The sequence below is a fragment of the Neocloeon triangulifer genome, unplaced genomic scaffold (genome assembly GCF_031216515.1).
Source record: "Neocloeon triangulifer isolate White Clay Creek 2 clone unplaced genomic scaffold, ASM3121651v1 ptg000014l, whole genome shotgun sequence".
NCBI lineage: Eukaryota > Metazoa > Arthropoda > Insecta > Ephemeroptera > Baetidae > Neocloeon > Neocloeon triangulifer.
Window position 1 is genome coordinate 21,546,071 of NW_026775556.1, and position 20,474 is coordinate 21,566,544.

At 33.5% G+C, this 20,474-nt stretch overlaps 1 long non-coding RNA gene across 2 annotated transcripts in view; it reads right to left on the bottom strand.

Moving 5' to 3' along the window:
* LOC132201745 (uncharacterized) overlaps positions 1–20,474 on the bottom strand; it is a 76,433-nt gene that overhangs the window by 24,462 nt on the left and 31,497 nt on the right. For both annotated transcript variants that reach the window (XR_009442305.1, XR_009442306.1), the window contains exon 2: positions 9,731–9,894. This is a non-coding gene — a long non-coding RNA (uncharacterized LOC132201745). The remainder of the gene's footprint in view (positions 1–9,730; positions 9,895–20,474) is intronic.

The following is a 20,474-nucleotide window of genomic DNA, read 5'->3' on the forward strand; positions in this document are numbered from 1 at the left end:
AGCGCAAAAAACGCACGCGCGTCTCGCACCGCGACGAGATATATATTTATGCCGGTCTGTCGGTCGCGGCGGCGGCGTACAATAAAAATTTATGCGTGTCGTTCTCTCTCTTGATATTTATGAAAACGTTCAGTATAAATATGTATCATCTGTGCACGCGGGCGGCACTTTGCAATTCAATTAAAATCTCGCGCCGATGCAAACTGCACGAGCCAAATAACGTCTCATTCAAAATTGAAGCGGGTCCAATTTGGTTCGAGCCCGGCCGCGGTACATAGGGTATTGAGGCTAAGTACTTCTGCATGACCGTGACGCTAATAAACCGTGGTGAAGAAGAAGAAGGGGCACGCCGCAGCCTCCGCGCCAAATTCAGCATGGCAACGGCCTGCTCGCGCTCAAAGTCCGCGCCCGCCATCGCTCGCCGCTTCAATTTGCCAATAAATTTCGCCGCTTTCTGCATTGTTTGTCATTTTCATTTCGGCTCTTGTTTGCGTAAATCTCCCTCGGCCGCAATATTCGGTGGTCGAAATTTCCTGTGCGTGGGTGGAATTTGCTTTTTCGCTTTGATCTCACCCGTCGCCGCCGCTGGGAATGCGTTTTTTTAAACGTATTTATTTTGAAATTTCTGTCTGTTCATGTGGTTTGCAATATTGCAAAAAATGAGAGCATCGCACCGTTTGAAAATTTTTAAAATTATTTTAATAGATTTTTGTTCAGAAACGATGACTATTTATAATAAGAATTTATTAATGATCATGTAGTTTGAATTAAAAAACGGCAGTTCCTCCATGGGTTTTGTTATATCCAACAAAACAATAAAACATATTTTTATCGCATTATCAAATTATGCCTTTGTTTATTATGTTAAAACAGAGGGAATTTCACACCACAGCTGAAATATAAAAAAGGAAACAACTTTTTGCAACTAAAAAATAAATAAAAAAAAACTTTAAAAATCAAAGGAACACTCTTGAATGCCGACTCATTTTTACATTTAAAAGTTAACAATCAAATATTATTAATTTGCTTTCATAAAGTTGAAAATGAGTAAAGAAAATTAAGATTGAAAATATATTTTTTAACATTCCTTAAAAGGTAAAAAATAGTTTTTTGAGAACATTACTGCACTGATCAAAGGGAAAAACTAGCTAAAGAATCTAAGACTATGGAGGCATCTCGTTTTTATTAAGGACGTTGATTTTTTTTAATAATTGCCATAAATTATTAAAGGAAAACTAAAAAAAAAAATGATGAAATCTGTTTTGTGTTTTCATTTTTCTTTTTAACAATTAAAATGGTTGTAAATTACACTTAATAGAGGAAAGTTTCTGAATTCCGAATAGAAAAATTAATTAATGCAGTTATTCAAATGTACTATGCCCTCTATAATAACCATAATTAACTATGTATCTAAAATTTGATGCTATATTTCATAAACTGTCCTAAATATGTAATTATAGTTTTTGGAGACTTAATTACTATCATAGACGTTATAATTTGAAGGATGTTTTGCATAAACAAGAGAATAGGGGAATCAACTTCAATGCCTTGCAAATTAGCTTTTAGTTGCGAGAAATTCAAAGATACATGAAATATAAAGACAAAAAACTTGTTATTTTAGAACATTTTTGTAAGAAAATATTAAAAAAAAAAAAAAAAAAAAAAAAAATCCAGATTTCTGATGAAGACATAACGTGTCTTTGACAAAATTCAGATAGGAAAACTTTCAGCAATGATAAAGATTCACTCCGTGCATTAGTTTTTGTATGAATAAAAAAAAAATAAAGTTCGTGTTTTTTTTCTAAATTTTTCCTGGAATACATTGGTAATGCAATCACTCTATTTAAATTCTAGAACTAAATCAAAAGAATTAAATGAATTTATTATAACATTATTTCCTCATTTTTAGTCTAAATTTTATTTCACAAAATCGTTGTTGGCAATTATTTCCTAGGAAATTTGAAATATTAATTTTCTTTCAAAGAAAACTTTCGGCCCGACAGAATGATGATGTTTCTAGCAAACGAAACTGCAGTAAAAAAGTGAAAAATTGTTGTGCGATAACATCATCTGCAGCGGGAAAAAAGTATGTGAACATCTTTTTAATAATTCTAGTAATCATCAGACCGTGAGACAAAAATATATAACTCTCGCTATACATCAAAATTAATGTAGCGGAAACAACAATTTTATTCAAAGAGTCGGCGATTTTTAGAAAAAAAATTGTCCAGCTTGAGAGACGCCACGTGCGTTCCATTTTCATACGTATTTCTTTTTTATCTTTCATTGTCATTTCTCACACTCATACTCGACGGCGCACAAGGACAGCTATTGAAGCTGGGAGCGAAAACTCAATTTCATTCGCATTTTCCTCGTTGGTGACAAACGACTGTCGCCGTCGAGGCGCTCACAAATCCATTTCGAATGTGCTTGACTGCTATCAAGGAGAAGCCGCACTTGACGAACGAGTGAAATGAACGAATAAAACAGTGCGTGTCACGGAAAATGAAATAATAAAAATTAATAAATTGAACTATTTTTATCACATCTCACCAACAAAACAGATTTCAGCAAAAGCAACAATTTTAAATGAAATAAACATTCAGACTTCAAACAAGACTGCGGCAGCGGTATGAACCGAAATAAAATATTTCATTAATCATTAATTTGATTAATTTTATGAAGAAAGGTTTATCACTACTAGCATTAAAACCCCCTGAACACGGAATTTCATTCCACCAATTTTTAAATTATTAAGTTTATTATTTTTATTTTTTTAATAATTATTTATTTTTTTTATTAAATGTAATAATTTTTTCAGATTCCTTTCTCAAACGTAACTATAATTTGAAAGCAGTGATAATGATTGATGGAACTTTCTGAATTTTTGTTCAAGAAAAATTGTGTGCATTGAATTTGTACTTACAATGAAAATTGTTTTGATATCTAAATAATAGTAAATTATAAAAATATAATTAAAAAATTAACCGGATTGGGATTAAAATGGCTAAAATTTAATGTTGACTAATTAGTTAATTTTTCTAGAAAATCTCTGCAAAAGCTCAATTGTCTAATGAAGCAAATAGGTTATTTTCTCCAGTGAAACTGCTCGTTAATTTTGCTGATGAATACCAAATCCAAAAATAAGATTGATAATTAGAACTTTTAAAATATTAATTTATTTCTATTTTATTAAAAAAAAATTGTTCCAAAACACCCATCTATTTTTGAAGCACCCAAATTATTGCCATTACTTTTTCTTTAGCTGGAGATTCAGGAGGATTTTACAAATATTTGCCTAAAAATAATTTATGTAGGATTTATGAACTGTTCGTGCGATCCGACCGATTTTAAATATCAAAATTTGATTCGGCAAAAGTAATTATTTTCTTTTTCAAATTTGCATAGTTCTTTTTCCTTTATCAGCTTCACTACAAGTCTTGCGGGGCTGCATCTAAGTATAGATTTGCAATTGATGCTTCGCAACAACGATTCGGAGGTCGCGTGCGAATAAATAAGTCGAGGGGATTACTCGATTGGCCACTCTCTGTACATCCTTTACATGCATATACGAACGGCCAATTCCACTCTCGCAGCTAATTTGGTGCGGGGCCCAGCAGCAGCTTCATTAAATTTGCCTGTGTGACCGAGTGAACGAGATTTGCAATGAAATATTCAAGTGAACGGCGTTGCTCGCATATAATTGTGTCATACTTTTTGGCACCCGTCAGGCCTCTCGATTCACGCTGGCTGCACATCCGCGAGAGCAAATTACCGCGCGACTGGGGTGTGCGCTGCTTTTCCGCGAAACCCGCCAAAGTCTGCGTTTGCATTTGAAGTGGTTGTCTGCCGCGTGTACACGTAATTGCGGACGAATTAACGATTGTACGTTTCGCGTGGGGAAGATATAGAAGGTGTTTGGTTACTTGGAATTCGCCCGTCGAGCAGGCGTGCGGGCGCCTCCCAGGAATTTACGCGCACACCGCGGCTTATATAATATATGATGTGAATTGAACGCCGTGCATAATTATGCAGCGCACTTGAAAAAAGCAGCCGTTGTCACGGAGGTGGAATTTTTTTATAAACTCAACATTATTGATTTTCAAACGTCCAATTAGTGCGCACTTTTGTATGCTAATGAGTCCTTGACTTGATGCCAGTCTTCAAAATTTACATTTGGTTTAAAATCGATTATAATCGAAAGTGTTATTTTTACGCCATTTTATTGAGCTAAATAATATACCAATGCTAATTAAAACTCTTGGGTTTATTAAGTAAAAATTAGAAAGTGTCACTTAACCATGACGCTGCATTTTAAGCAAAAATAAATCAATATAATTAAAATTAAATAAATAGAGTTTAATGACAAATACTGCAGTAAGAAAATAGTTGGAGTGTTGGAGTGCCAAAAAAAATAAGATTTTTATCTCTTTCACAGATGATATTACTTGTCGCCAATCGATGATATAAAAGATTATTTTTTGCAAATTAAAAATTGTCATAGGCAATAAGCAAGGCATATTTGAATACTTTAATTAAAAATTATATAAAATTTTTATAAAAAAAAATTAATAAATAAAATTTATATTAAAAACAAAAAAAATTAAAAAATGATTAACTTCTTTAAAATTTTATAATATGTTGTCTTGTTAATGTAACATTATTAAATTTAAAAATAGGTAAATAATAAAATTTTTTAAACAATCTTGTAAGAAGAGTTAGAAATTGTGGATTTATATTAAACTACTATTGACAGCATAAATTTGAGAATGCTATCAAAGAGCTATTAAAATGTTTTATTGTTACAATAATTAATAATATCAATAATAAGCTGAGAAAATTAAGAAAAATTTAAAGGCACAAAATAAATACAAGAGAGAACCTATCTGCCTCTTCATAGTCTTCATAATTCACAATATAGTTCCCATATGTAGTTTTTTATTTTAATCAGTTATTTTCTTTTCTTTTATATGCAGTTTATTAATTTTCAATGATTATTTCTTTGTAAAATTTTTTTTAATACAAATGAAATTTCTAATTAAACTTTGAAACTAGTTGATTTTTCGTCATAGAAACCACCAAGGACAATATGATTGTTTAATAAAAAATTTGGAGAATTACAAAAAATGGAGAAAAGCTTTTCATTTCTCCATTTCAACTTTTTGCCACTATGCTTCGAATTTTTGTTATCAATTGCACAGTATTTTAAATTGTACAAAGAAAAAGGAGTTGTTTCACGCTTTACAGCGTGCCGAGTGCTTCAATGGCGTATACAAAATGTGTATTATTTTATTCATGAGAGGGCGACACGACGCATGCAAACACGTGAGGGTATTCCCCAGAGTTTGGCTGCTTTACCTGCAATCCGAGAATCGAAGAAGTCCGCATTCGTCCTCCTCCAAATTAATATCGCAAACAGCCACACCTCAGTCGGCCCAGACGAAAAAGGAGTGACGCGAGCAAAAATATAATAATGATTTAATGCTCCGCCGAGCACCGCACCGTGAATAATTAAAAGGCTAATTAAAAATATTTTCCCTCGGCGGCGTGACAACGTTATCTGCACGCCACTTTTACGACCGACGCAGACAAAATAATGCAGTTGATTTTTGGCAGCTGCGATGTTCAAATTCGTTTTATACAATAATTTATTAATTATTTCCGCTTAATAATATTCCAAATTAAATATTTGTTCATTATTTGTAAGATTGTTATGAATATTCTGAATTTGAAACCCATCAATTGCTGGGAGGAGAAATTCAATTGATGGTCAAAAACACCTCAATAGCAAAGGGCAAAGATTTTTAAATTTCTTCTGTTATTTCATAATGTCTCTGATAGCAAAGCCAATTTAAATATTAAATCCATCATTTTTGAAAAAAATTATATCAAAATTTCCTTAAAATTTTGACAAAAATTAACGTCTATATAAATAATACTATTTTTTAAATAAATTTCATTGATTAAAAAAGTAGTCAAATCTATTTAAACCTTGAAAAATTCTGAGATGGAAGTTCAAATAATATAATAGTGATGATACATTATATAAAATTTCTGTCTATTTTCCCTATTTTTTGCAATTTGTTTGTTTCATTTTTCCTTTTGCCATTACAATTTTAAAACGAACATTATTTTATTTTGAGCATAAAAATGTACTTTTATTGCCTTGTAATGATTTGATCGACCCATATGAAAATAATTTTGTAACTAATGGACACCCTGTCTGCTCCTATTCAAACATAGTGAGCGAGTCTTTCAGAACTGCAATCAACAGTACATATTATGAAAGGGACGAGCAGTGCGGTGCAGCCCAACCAACTAACGTATTTGCATATTCTCGACGCCGCTCGACCGTTTGCATAAACACGCGGGGCCCTGCGCGAATAGTAAATGAATGGGCATCATCATATGCACGCCCGACGAAGTGGCCGCGTGTGTACATTTGGTGCAGAGAGAGTCTATTTACCAGCGTGTATGCTCGCATCACAGTACCTGCTCTTTACGCAAATTTAATTGATAGATGCGAAACGGAAGTTTTTTATAATTGTATTGGTTATATTTCTTTATAATTTGCTCAAGTTAGTTTCGGTTTTTCATTTTAACTTCTCTTTTACTTGTGAGAAAATAATTAAAAAAAAAATCATTTCTACCAGAAGATGTACTTATTTCGAATAACATTAATGTTTAATATTTTAAAATTAAAAAAATGTATCGTTTATTTTTCCACGTTGTTTACATTCAATTTTTTAAAACAATTATTGAAAAATGGAGGTATGTAATTGAAATGAATCAATATAAAATTTAAACTTTAAAATTCCCAATACTATTAACCTAATATCATTGAGTCCAGATTATCCCCTTCTTTTCAATTTTTCAGCTTCTTTTTTAGTCATCTTTGCGTCCACCAGCAAGATAAAACCAGCGAAGGAACAATACTTTTTTTAATAAAATTTAAAATGAAGTGGTTTTAGCACCACGAATAAAGGGCGCAGCCAAAAGATAACTCCTAGAAAAATAGCCTTGCTAATTTCAAATTACTAACCCGCTTAACATTTTAATTATTCTAACGCAATCAAAATTTTATTAGTTTGTATTTAATATTTTGTTCGCTTCTAATTAACATTCCGGCTATGTTTTTGGCAAAATTTTTGGTCGACAACAGTGCGAAATTCGAGCCAATGTAGGTCAGCATCGCCGACCAGGCCATAGTTCACGTCGGTGGTAATTTATAAAAATGTACGTTTGACGTTGACAATGCGGAGGGAGGACGTCATGCAGTCCAAAAGGTACACAGTAGATAGAACAATAGACCTTAGCATTGTTTCTAACGTGACCTGCGGCCCTTTTCATTACTCACAGAGACAAACAATACATATTCTTCAATATTGCAAGTGGAACGAATTTTGTCAAAGTCTAAACATCACAATGTGGCACTCCTATTTTGCAATAATTAAATACAATTCACAAAGAAAATTATTTGAGTGCTAAATTATAGAAGTAAATTTGAACCTTTGACAGCAGTTCAAATTAAAACTTTTATTTAATAATTAAAAATTTATTGTAATTATAAAATTACATTTTCTGTGCCTAAAATTATATTTAAATTATTGAACAACGTATTAGGGCACAAAATTCAAATAATTAATTAGAGATAAAAATTTAAAAAAAAAATCCAATGCTGGCCAAAAGAGCCTCAAGGAAAGTTAGCAAGTTGTACAGTTCGCCTGAAATGATGTAGTTTAACTATACAACCTACTACCTCAGCTTGCAGCCCACAGTGGAGTCTCATTTCCACGCAGTCTCTTCGGGGAAAGCACCCTCGGGTCGGTCAAGTGGGTGGAAACGCCCTCCTGACCGGACCCGTCTATGCGAGCTTGTGGATTTGGCACCACACAAGTTCGGATCTACGGGTTCGCGACAGGCGGGACGAGTTTCGTCCGTTTCAAGTTGGAAGTTTGGTTTAACTTGGCTCTTCGAGTGCAGGCAGGAACCACGGGAATTGCAAAGTACTGCATTTCGTGGGTGGACTGGTTAGGTCCGTTCAGAACCACTCGTTCAAGTAACCAGACCGAAATTGCAAATTTTTGCAAGCCCAGCAGTTCATTTGACATCTTGAAGAAGGATGGCAGCAGACGGCGGTCGTCGTCAAGGTGCGCCACAAGCCAGATGCTTTTGTATTTTTCAATGGCCGTCGCTAAAAACTTGCTGTACATAAAAGATAAATATCGTGTGCCAATACTTTAGCCCTCTCGATTTTCTCGAGAGGATTTTTTTTTAAATTACACAGATATCGATAATAAAGGTATAGAAAATTTTTGTGGAAAATAAAATTTTAAAACTGTTATAAATAAACAAATATTGTTAATTTATATTACATAAATTTTTTAATTTCATTTACATAATTATTTATTTACAATAAAAGTTATTTGATGGATTAAAATTATTGCAAAATAGGAAACTTGATTAAATTTAAACTAGGTATTCATTTATGTCCTTTTTTACATCTATTTTATGTAAAATACTAAATTAGGCCCATTCTAATAATTTAAACTTAGCACATGGTGAAATAAAACTGTTATTACAAAGTTTAAATGATATTTCCATTATTTCGCTTCGCTATAGTATTATGAAATTACAGGGTCAAACTTCACAATCAGATCAATAGATATGAATAGGTTATAATTAAATCAAAGTCAATTAAATATTTTAATCACTGATTAAAGTAAATGAAGCCCCTGAATAGAATTCCACATCACGCGTAAATACGACATAGGTGCAGATTGTAAACAAAATTATGAATTTTAAGACTGAAAGTTTTGGTAAATATTAAAAGATTTTTATGTTTTTTAAGTAAAAATGGAAATGGAGAAGCTCAAATATTTTGCCTATTTATAATAATTCTGGACTTTTGGCCAATTTTTTGATGTAATTTTAGGAAAAAAAATTTCATTATATGTTTTCCTCCAGATTTTTAGTATATTTCCTAGAATCTTCAGACTTATTCATGAATCATATCTCATTTTATTAAACTATTGAAAGGAACTTAAAGTAAGCAAATGACAGGGATGATTTCCGCATCAAATTATTAAGAAAAATGATGCAGGGTTTAAAATTTGATCTACTTTTTAAGGACGCTGATTTTTTACTTTCTTTTGATTGTTTAAATCTTAAAATATTTGCTGCAATTATATTCAAACAATTGTGATGATTTTATAAAATGGCAAAAATGTCGAGCAGTGAATTCTTACAGATAATTTGTATTTACATACTTGTCTCACAATCAGGATTTTTCTAATTTTTATAATTTAATAGCTTTCATTTTTGTTATTAAATTGTCTTTTTTTTATAAATTATTTTTAAAATAATAGAGTACGCCGCTTGCTTGTTGATTGTAGCATTACATTTTTGCAAAAGCGGATGGCCGAGTAAATTATATACCGCAGAAAGATCGAGTAGCTCCAGCTGGCAAGGGAAACCGGTGCCGAGCACTTCTTCTTCTCCCGCTCTTTATTATATAATATAATATCTTGTTCCCTGACTCTTTCTTTTCGCGCCCAAACTAAAATTACATGCGTGCGTGACTATTACTGAGCGATGTGCGCAGCAGCATATTATTTCAAACCGTGATTTTACTCGTTTTTTGTTCTCGGAACGCCGGTCAAACGTACAAAACATGAACACATAAATACACGAGGAAAAAACTAAATATTATCAGGAGTGGTTAACTTACCGCTCTGTCACGGCGACGCAAATCCTAGGAGCACACACTGCGATACATTAACCGACACTGACTGACTGACTTTTGCAATTGGGTGAAAGCAGCAGCGGTGGTTTTTGCACTCGCACTCGCGGCGGCTCGAGCACTCAAGAAAGATCCAGCTGGAGATTCCTCACCTGTAACAAACACACGCCTCGGATTAGCCAATGTTGCAATTTGGTGTTTTCATCTGTTCGCAAACAGCAACAACTGATTAATGTATAGTACCGGACAAACCGTTTTCGCATTTGTATTTGCAGCCGTGTTTTTTACGTTAACATTATTTTCGCACATTTCCGATTTCGCGCAGCCCGCAACAGCAAATCTATCCTTAGACGTTGTTGGCAAAACGCGTTTTCTTTAAACGATGTCTTTAGATCGTTGTGTTTTTATTGTACAAAATTTCAACATCAAACCTTAATTAATAAAAATTTACTCTTTATTAAAGAATAAAATTTTTTTAAAGAAATCAATTTCATGAGAACCAAAACAATTTAAAGTCAGTTTATAATTAAAACCGTTTAAAAATTATAGTTCAAAAGAAACAAAAAATCAGCAGAGTTCAGTAATTACTTTATAAATAATAATGTTTTTCAAGAAAATTTTTCCTTGGCTTTTATAAAATGAAGCAGAAAATTATTTAGAAAAAACACCTTGTAGACAAAATTCCTCATGAACAAGCAAAAAGGCTTTGTGTCTACAACATATACGAATATAGGCCAAGCGGAAGACACCATCAGATTTTCATATAAATTTATATTTAATAGTGCGAGCATGTGTGCTGATATACACTAAATTTGAATCGTAAGAAGTGTTTTGACGCATTTTGCCATAGGATTTCCTTTCCAACCTAGTGTGCGATTATAACTTTTAGGCCTCCTGCATGCACGCCGCGTTGACAAGATTGATCAAGATAACATCGAGAAACAAATGTTTAATTTCTTCACCATCGCCCGGAAAAGGGAAATTAGGTTTTAATTATTGCATAGGCTTAAAATTTTACTTCTCCTCTCTTCTTGTTAAGAAATTAAATAAATCCTCGTTGAAAAATATTTGTTATTTATAAACAAAAATCAGCTTTGATATTAATTTTAGAGAGGAGGAAAAAGTCAAACAGATGAAAAAATATAACAGTTCCCTCCAGTTTATATAAAAGTATCTGGATGAGGAAAAATAAAAAAGTTATTGGGGCTTTTTATCCATCTGGCTGTGTTTAAGATTAGACGTTATCACTTTAAATGAAAAAGTTTGAGACCCTTAAATCAAAGCCTGCACATTCATAAAAATTCAAACAAAAAGTTTCGTTCAAATGAACTGAATTTTTTTTCGGAACAATTTATATTTTAACCAGGAAAGATTTATTTCTGCGCTTTAAAGCAACTGATTTGAAGGGGAAAAAATTAGGCCACAGCAGGATTTGAAACTTCAATCGAAGTGGACAGATGTGCGCCGGCCGGCTATTCACGTTTGTGCAAATTTATATCGGCTTGAGCGCAAACTCGCTTTTCTGCTGGCATTTCTTCGCCGTCCACCCTTCTGTTTTACGCTCGACATGACACACCAGTCTCTGTACTTTTAGCAATGACAATGACGCACAAACGAATTCTTGTGCACGGTCCGATGGTTTCCTGTAATGACAAACGTGTATTCGCCCAAGCACACGAGATTTAAAACAACTGAACCCGAGCTATTTTTTTTCTCAAAAAATAAAATGAATCTAAAAATTTTGCAAAAACGTTGACAATTTTAATCAATTTACAAACATTTTCATTTTTAATTCAAATGAGTTAAATGTTCTCAGATATTATAATTTCTTTCTCTCTTTAATTTAAAATAAAATTTTATAATTTAAATTTTCTGCATTATTCATATCAAAATAATAATAAAAAAAATTTTAACTAAAAGATTTTTCTTTAATTTAAATTTTAGAAGAAACCCAGCTATTTAAAGCACAATGAAGTTCAAAATTAAGGCATTTTAAATAAAAATCCGTAGTTTAAATTATCTCCTGGCCGACTGCAAAAAAGCCAAAGGCTGAAGTTGGAGCATAGAAAGGCAAGGGAGAGATTCTCTCTATTTAAACAAGACACTCCACGTGCAGGCTCAATTAATTCCTTTTTCTCTGCGCTGCCGAGGGTTAATTGAAATTTTTTGGCATCAACATGAGGACGTCCTGGCGAAAAACGCGGCGCGTGTTCGTGCATGCGTGTGCTTTACCAACAAACACACACAGCATAAAATAAAAGCAGAGCGCGGCATTTTGACATTGGCACGGTGCCTCCGAAAATAATGGGTCCCTAACAGCTAATAGTTAATAGTCCAGCGCAGAACGCGCCTTTTTTTAATTGCCGCAAACCGCCTTGATGCATGACTGCTGGAAGGTGAAAAAGATTTGTCAGCAGAAAATTTGTGTAATTTTTTCTGGAGAAAGCAATTAAATATTTAAATAATAGTCGTTGAAGTATTAAAACCCACGATTTTTATGTACGCGCCAATCCTTTGCAATTTTGGTTTAAACCGAATTGGAACATTCTAGAATTTTTTATTTTGTTTGACGAGTTTTGCTCAGCATTTTCATTGAATAAACAATTCTTCAGAACGAATTTGCTCAAAGTTTATAGTTCCAAGACTTGACATCGGAGTTTATTTTCACAAAAATAAAAATAAAAGGAAAAAAGTAAAAGTCTTTCCGTTGTAGCTATAAAACTGATTTAGGCAATTTCTTGGCAAATACGTCAAGCGGAAAGCATACTTTACAATCAAGGCTTTGCCCGCCTTTCCTGGCGACAAAGGTGGACTTTTACGACAAAGGAAGATAATTAAGAAATTGACGTGTAGATGTTTATAAGCTTTTTATAATATTAAATAGGTAATAAACCTTATAATATCTTAAATTTTTATAGAATTACCAAAATTTCTGATTACCATGAAGCATAACACAATTCTACCCTAAATAGTTAACTTAAGATCTAGAACCTTTTTTCAAATGACAAATTTTTCTTCTAAACATTTCGTAAATTTTTTTATACTTCTTTGATAAAAGAGAGAAATTATACCTTTTACACAAGAGAAAAAGGCGAATATTTAGGTTCAAAATTAATTTGAAAAAGTCCCAGATTAGCAAAATTTTGTATGAAAAAAGCGAGTCATTTTTCTTCAAAGTAATTATAGATTTGAAATCTAACTAAGCTGTAACAATTTACCGGAATATTGTCAACCGAGTTTTCAAAATTCAAGAGTTTTATTACAAATTTAGGAGTTTAGAATCTTCAACGACTTTTCCTAAATGAGGAAATTTTATTATAATCAAAGTCCCTCAAAGTTTGTAATAAAATTTGCAAAAAAAAAAAATTAAAAATAAAATAAAACGATATACTTTTTGTGAATATATCTGAAATAAAGATAGTTTTCATTCTCATGTAAATTTAATCAGAATGACATGATTGCAAAGATCCGTTGTCGAAATGAATTAAACAAAATCAGAAATGATTTTAAACCACGCGTTAGATAAACGGGAAAAAGTAGACATTTGGTAAACATTGCTGTCAATATTTGCCTCATTCTGACAGGATAGATTAAAAATGTCAAACATGAAACTTTATTCAGTGATTAGAGTAACAAAATATTTATCCATCGGCATTTGCAAAATTTAACGAATTCCTCGTTTTAATTCCAGCCAGGAGTACTTTTAATTTCCTCCTCTCAATTAGGTCGGGACGTGCGCACTGACGGCAAGGGTGTTTCAATATTTTTTAATCTTGGTAAATTTTGGCTAAATATTTGTGAAGGAGACGGACGGAGAAAGAGACAGACAGACGTGGTGTGCGAGGTGAGCGGAGTGTAAACTATTTTCCTACCATGGCCAACGCGCGCGTCTGCGAAAAAGACCTTGGCTCCACTACACACACTCAACTCCCTCTTCATGTGCTTTTGCCTTTTTATCCAGCCAGTCTACTGCTTTTTTCGCATTATAAACTTTTATAGTGGGATATATAGCTAGCCGAGTGCGCGCGAGAGAGAGAGATGAAAAAATTGCAGACGCAACATTCCCCCACTCGGCGCGCGCGCTCGCTTCCAAAGCAGGGCTCATGACCTCTTGGCTTACAGCTCAGGCACCTAGCCATGGTCTAGGGGTTCAACTGCTCCACTCGCCGCAATAACTCGCAAATGAATTTTTCCGTTCGTTCTTTGATAATAAATTTTTATTCTTAAAATAAGGACGCCGATTTTTATGCACGTTTAGTTTTTTTTCACTTCCGCGGAACCCGCGCTTGCTGTCTCACTCTCGCACACGTGATTCAGAATTTCGCGCACCAAGTTCACGCGGAAGTCTGTCTGTCTGTCTGGTCTGCCGGCTGACTGGCTGAATATCGCGCTGGCTGGGCTCTGTCGTTTGGTTCCGCCGAACCGTCCGTGTATACGTGTGGCGGAGGTTCGGTTAGGGGCTCGCGTTTTTATCACTGCACGTGTTATCAGATGAGAGAAGGATAAGTTTGGTCAAAGAATAACATGACTTGGACATTTGGGAAAAAAATTTATCAAAGACGTCGAATGAAAAATAAAAATTTTGATATTTTTAAATTTAATTTTTTAGGAATTATTTTAACATAAAATTTGACGAAAATTGAAAATGGTGTGAGGCGAATACTTCAGTTCTTTAATAAATGGAAATTTTCAAAACTCTGGAAGAAAAAACAGCCGTTTTTTCAATTCCAAAATAAGATAATTACAAACTTATTGATTCGGGAAAATTCATTTTTTTTAGTAATTTTTGAAAATTTTAACTTTAAATAAAATAATTATAATAATAATATCATTTAGGATTGTGGCTCTGGTACCTTAATTTGAGGGCTTAAATTATATTTTAATTTTATGGAGACACAAAATGACAATTTTTTGGTACACAATTAATAACTTTGATTTAAAGTTAGAATTCCAATCTACAAAGCCTATAGTTCCAGTAAAACCACGATTCCCTTCAAAAAAATATACGTGAATATTATAATTTTTACTTATATTAATTGCCTGAGTACTCATGCAAAAATGACCGTTGAATAGAAAAATTTAAATTATAAAACTACAGAGAGAAAATTACTAAAATTACTTTTTATTAAAAAGCACCCAATTTGATTGCCATTAATTGGCGAATTGAGTAAATCAACAGTAATAAATTATAAATAATTTCCAACTTAAAACATCTTTAAGTTAAACAATTAAATGTATAATATATAGCAAATAGTCCAGATCTTTTAACGTTTTATAAATTTTTTTCATTAGTTTCAAAATGGCTATTTTTACACTGGTGATTTATAAAAAAAAATGATCAGCGTCTCTCCAGCCAATTTTCCAATAAGGATGATTCGGCAAAAGTCTGCGCTCATCACAAAGGCGAGTGTCTGCAGCGTTGGTCTCGAACGAAAGTTTCGCCAACTCACTCCAGCGGCGCGAGACGGAGCCGAAAATCCACCCGGCTAATATAATATATAAAAATATCATTTTATCATCATTTTGGCGAATTTTCTCAGGGTCAATCGCATTAAAATTTCCACCGAAAGATGAAATAAAATGTGGAGTGCGAATTTCTCCAGACACTCGGCCCACGGAGCGCGAAAGACTGAGCAAAGATTTGGGAGTCTGAAGAAGTTGTGCGCCGCTATTACGCATTCGACACGGCGCAGCTCTTTACATTCTGCACTGCATGAAAAAGCCCCGGCGCACAGACAGCCAGCACAGACAGACCGAGAATTCGCGGCCCGCCGGAGACTTTTTTGCACACCAAAGTGCAATTTGTAAATTTAACAGGTTTTCGCGAATATCACTTGAATCCCAAACCGATAGAAAAATATAGCTCCGAAAATAATTATTGGTATTTTTTACTCTCGATTCCTTTCCCTTTTATCAATTTAAGAGAAGAGAATTAATTTTATGAAGAAATAAATTTTTAATAACAAAAGGAAAGCCGTTCAGAGTCAAGGTTGTTGCCCACCAAGACGAAAATAGACGGCGTTTTTTTTCTCTTCTCTTCTCTTGTATGTGCAAAATTGCCTTCTTTGCAAATTCGCGAGAGCTCTCTTGGCGGCCACGCGGCGATGTTTATTTGGCAAAATCATTTCGACCGTTTGCTGCTGTATCGAGAAAGAACCGCGACCAGACTATTTTTAGACGCGAGTCATACCACACATTGCGGCGCGCGAGATTGGTTATGCTGCACCAAATGACCACTGCACGAGAGTGAGAGAGAGAAACGCCTCTAATTAAGCCAATCAACTAACTGCTCTGCTTGTCAACGCAAAGTGAAAAACAATTGGCACTTCTTAATTACTTGAAAAGCTTATAATATTTTAAAAATGAGATTTGTATACTATTGTAAATATCTATCTTTCTAACAGAAAAAGCGCAAGAAGTAATTGATTTTTATTATTATTATTATTAAAATTAAATAAATATGAAACAAAAATAAATATAATGCCGATTCCTTATTAGTTTTTGCATGTCATGTCAATTAATCATTTGTCTGCATTTCTTTGTTTTTTACATGAATAACAGCTTAAAACTAAATAATTGAATCCATAATCAGTTTTATATATTTTGTTGAAGCCATGAAAGGGTTCGAAGCCTTAATAACTTCCATGTACTTCCTTGTGTAGGGCTTAAGGTAACACAGATTAGAAATGTAATAAATTACTTGGCATCATGAGGAACGCACATTGATGAAATTGTTTTAAACAATATTTTATTTATCATGACCATTGTGCCATCATTGGATTTAAAAATTATTTAGAACATGGACGGATTATTTATAACGATTTCATAACGAATTCAATAATAAATAACTTAAAAATATAAATAAACCTATTTCAATAATTTAAAAAATTAAATAAAATTAAAAATATTAGAATGTTTTAAACTAAATAAGTTTAATAAAGAAAAAATATAATAATAAGAAATATAAATTAAAAAATATGTGTTAAAAAACAGATTACTTAAAAAAAAAACCACTGCTTGGAGACACAGATTTTAGTTCAAAAAGGGCCACAGATAAAGCAGTTTTTAATTCCAAGCTTGTTTACATCTTCAATTTAATAAAAGCATAATGATATTATTATTGTTGTCACATTTTATTCAAATATTAGAAAATAAAGGATATTTTATTCACCATTTTTTATTTTGTGATTTTCAAAGAAGAAAAACCATATTCTGAAGAATTTAAGAATTCCCAAAAATGTTACATTTTTTTTTCAAATTTGCACGAATAAACATAAAAAAATAAAATTATTAAGTCTACAATTTTTCCAGAAATCTAGGACCTATTGGAATTTGTTAAAGTAAACAATATTTTAATTCAAAATGACCAAAATTCACAATGATCCAATTTCAGAAATAATTTCTTGGAGCGAATCAAAAGCAATCAAATGAATTTTCCACTAATCTTTGCTTTTATAAAAAAATTATTTTCCTGTGCACCACTTTCGCCTCTGTGCAAGTGAGACGGCAATTGTCTGTATAATACCGGTGTGTGTGTGAATTGGTTTGGCGCAGCATAAAAATATGAATGCACCGGCGTTTCTATTGAGCAGGGCAGCAATCGCGCGGCGCCAACACGCGAATCGCAATAATTTGTCGCGCGGCGCGCGTGGAAATTGAACATTCGTACTCACGCAGGAAATGAAGTCTAGACGCGTATGTATGAAAGGAAAACAATGTTATCACCGCAACACTGCACGAGTCGTCCGATGACGCGCGCGGCGGGCACAGAGTTTAGCCTTTGCGCGAATATATAAGAACTCTGGCCATATAAAGCGCTGCAGGGAGGGGACTCGGCCGGCTTCGCAATCCCCAGTGTCAATGTTATTTGCGCCAAAACGCCATGGCCTTGACTCCCATATGTTCAGCACACACACAATAGCACAGCCCGTCTGGCTCGTCGAAGAGCTGCTCTATACTTTTCGCTCTTTTATATATATTTTCCATTTTTTTCTCAGGTGCAAAAACGCCGGACGCAAAACCGGAGCTCGGCTGCTGCTGCATACGTTCGGTTTTGCTTCCACGAAAATATTGGGCGGTCGCGGACAATCGCCGAAAAGAAAGAAAAAGAGCCGCACGTGCTGCACTCGCTTGTATTTTTCTACTTTTGTTTTGACGCTGCTCGACTCCGCACGCAGATAAAGGGAATTTTAATTATAGAGAGGTCGGATATATATGCAATAAGTTCCCTTCCGGCTGTCTGGAGAATTCTGCTTTTGCAATTGATTTCTTTACCTTGTCACAAAAACATAGTTACATTTTCACTCATTTACAAATAATTTTAAAAGACATACCACTTTTTGTTATTTCCTAAAATAGTTTGGAATAACTTATTGAAATTAACTGAAGTTTTTCTCACTTTTTGTTTTAATAAAAATTGCAACCTGATTGCAACATCAAAACAAGAGCAACGATGGATTTGTAAACAAAATTTAAGAATATTAATAAAAAAAAAAACTATTTTTATTTTTGCATTTGGGTAAGTTTTCATATCAACAGGAAATATTAGAGTATAATTGATTAATTATAAACTAACTCATCCTTTCAATGAAAAATTGAGAAAGAAGGTGAAAACTACCACAATCTGATGAGTGTTTTGAAAATTTTACGCGTTGTTAATCATTGGGAGAATTTAATATTAATGTCAACTATATTGAGATGTTTACAATAACTCAGAATTAAATGTGAAAAGCTAAGAAGCAAGTAATTTACCATGGCAACTTAATAATTCAATTACATCCTCTGCTCAAAAGTAAAATAAATAATACCAATTCATTATTAAATTAAATAAAAAACAAATAGAAATTAAAAACCAGCTAAATACAAAATAATAATAATTTTATGTATTAAATAAAATAAAATATATAAATTAACATTTAAATATAAAAATTAAAACGGCTAAATATAATTTGGACTAAATTTTGAAACAAAAAAATATGTTTAGTTACAAAAAATTGTTGAAGAAAATTATATACTTCTTATCTATTACGTGTTCACGCAAGATTTGGCGACTTTGGCGAATTTGATAGAAACGTACCTGCAGGTGTCTATTTCTGCAGCTATTGAAATTTTAGGTGCAAAAACAATTCAATATTTATCTCGTTCTTGAGTTTTCAAGATGTTTAGATAAAAATCTCTAGCTGATTGAGGCAATTGGATGATAATGGTCACCCATTATGTGGAAAATTTTCACATCATCTAGAGCTTTTTGCATGCCAGCAAAAAGGACGAGGTTCGTCTGGGTGTTTCAACCGCGCGCTGAAATCATTTTACCAGGGGGCAATAAACCTATTAAATTAATCATAGCTTTGAATATATGTATAACGAAAGCAAACACGTACAGCAAAGTATATATGGGCCAGTATTAATTAATTACGTGCCGTACTGTGTGCCATGTATTTTGTAAGGAGAGGGTGATCATATACAACAAAAATTAGCACTCATCAATGTAAATTTTGTCAAATAATATATTTTTGAACTTGAAAGTTTCTTGAGTTTCTTGTCCCTGAGAATAAAAAATTGATTTTAATTATTCGCGAAATTCGCTGGCAATTATTCGTTTATGACTCACACTTTTGATTGGCACGTAAATTCACTTTCAAGTTTGGCGGAGTCGATCGTTCGGATCGGTGGAGCCAGACAGGACAGGGACACACACACCAAATGCCCATCGGAATGCAACCGCCAAATTTGCACCCAAAAAGCGGTCAGACGCGAATTATTCCAGCTCGCTCGCCGCGACTCGCCAACATGCAAAAATACAATGCAATCCGCGCGGTGGCCGCGGCGTTAATGTTGTTGTGCCGGCGATTCGCTTGACTGTGTGCCAGACACCGGCAGACTGACTGCCACTTTTGCAATGCGGCTTGATTGCCGCGGCTGCCTTTGCATTGCATACGGAGGAATATATTATGCTCAAGCGCAACTTCCCGTAAAGAGCGCAGTTCTTGTTTTGACGGCAAATTGAAATGCCTTCAATTCCATTTATCATAATATATCAATTAGTACCTCCAAAATTTGTACTGAAATTTAAATCAGCGGATAACGCTGCATTTAGTATAACTTTTTAGATCCTAACAAGACCAGCAAAATTGAAAGTCTAAATTAGTCAAACATTTCGTTGCTGTATAAACTCATATATCTATAATTATGTTTTTAGCTTCTTCAGTTGACCTTTTTAAGTAAATTAAAATTTGAAAAAAAAAATGCTTTCTGGCTTTTAGCAACGAGTATTATGGCTGTTAAAAAACCTTACCTGGCTGAGGCTAACTTAATGTACTGGGCAAAGGGCGGCCTATAAGTTAGCTTGGGCCAGCTAAGTCTTTTGGATCGCCGCATCATTGAATTTTAAACCACTGTTTTTAAAATCTAGTATTCCATTAAATAAATTTTTCGATCATTTTCACTACAGAGAGAGCAGATAAGACCAATTTTACCTCCTCAGAATTGATTGCATTTTTTTCCTTGTATATATTAAATGGCCATAACATTTGCAGAGAGGAATACCAATTTTTAATTACGCTAACAATTAAGCATTAAAATAAGTTTTTTTTTGCAATATACGAGAACTTTCTATTAGAGCTCAATTAATGGCGGCGCCCAGAGCGCGGGAAAGCCAATCACAGGGCCGTGGAAGATTTTGCCGCCTTTTTTGCCCAATCAAGCAATTGCCCTAATCTCAACTGACTTAATT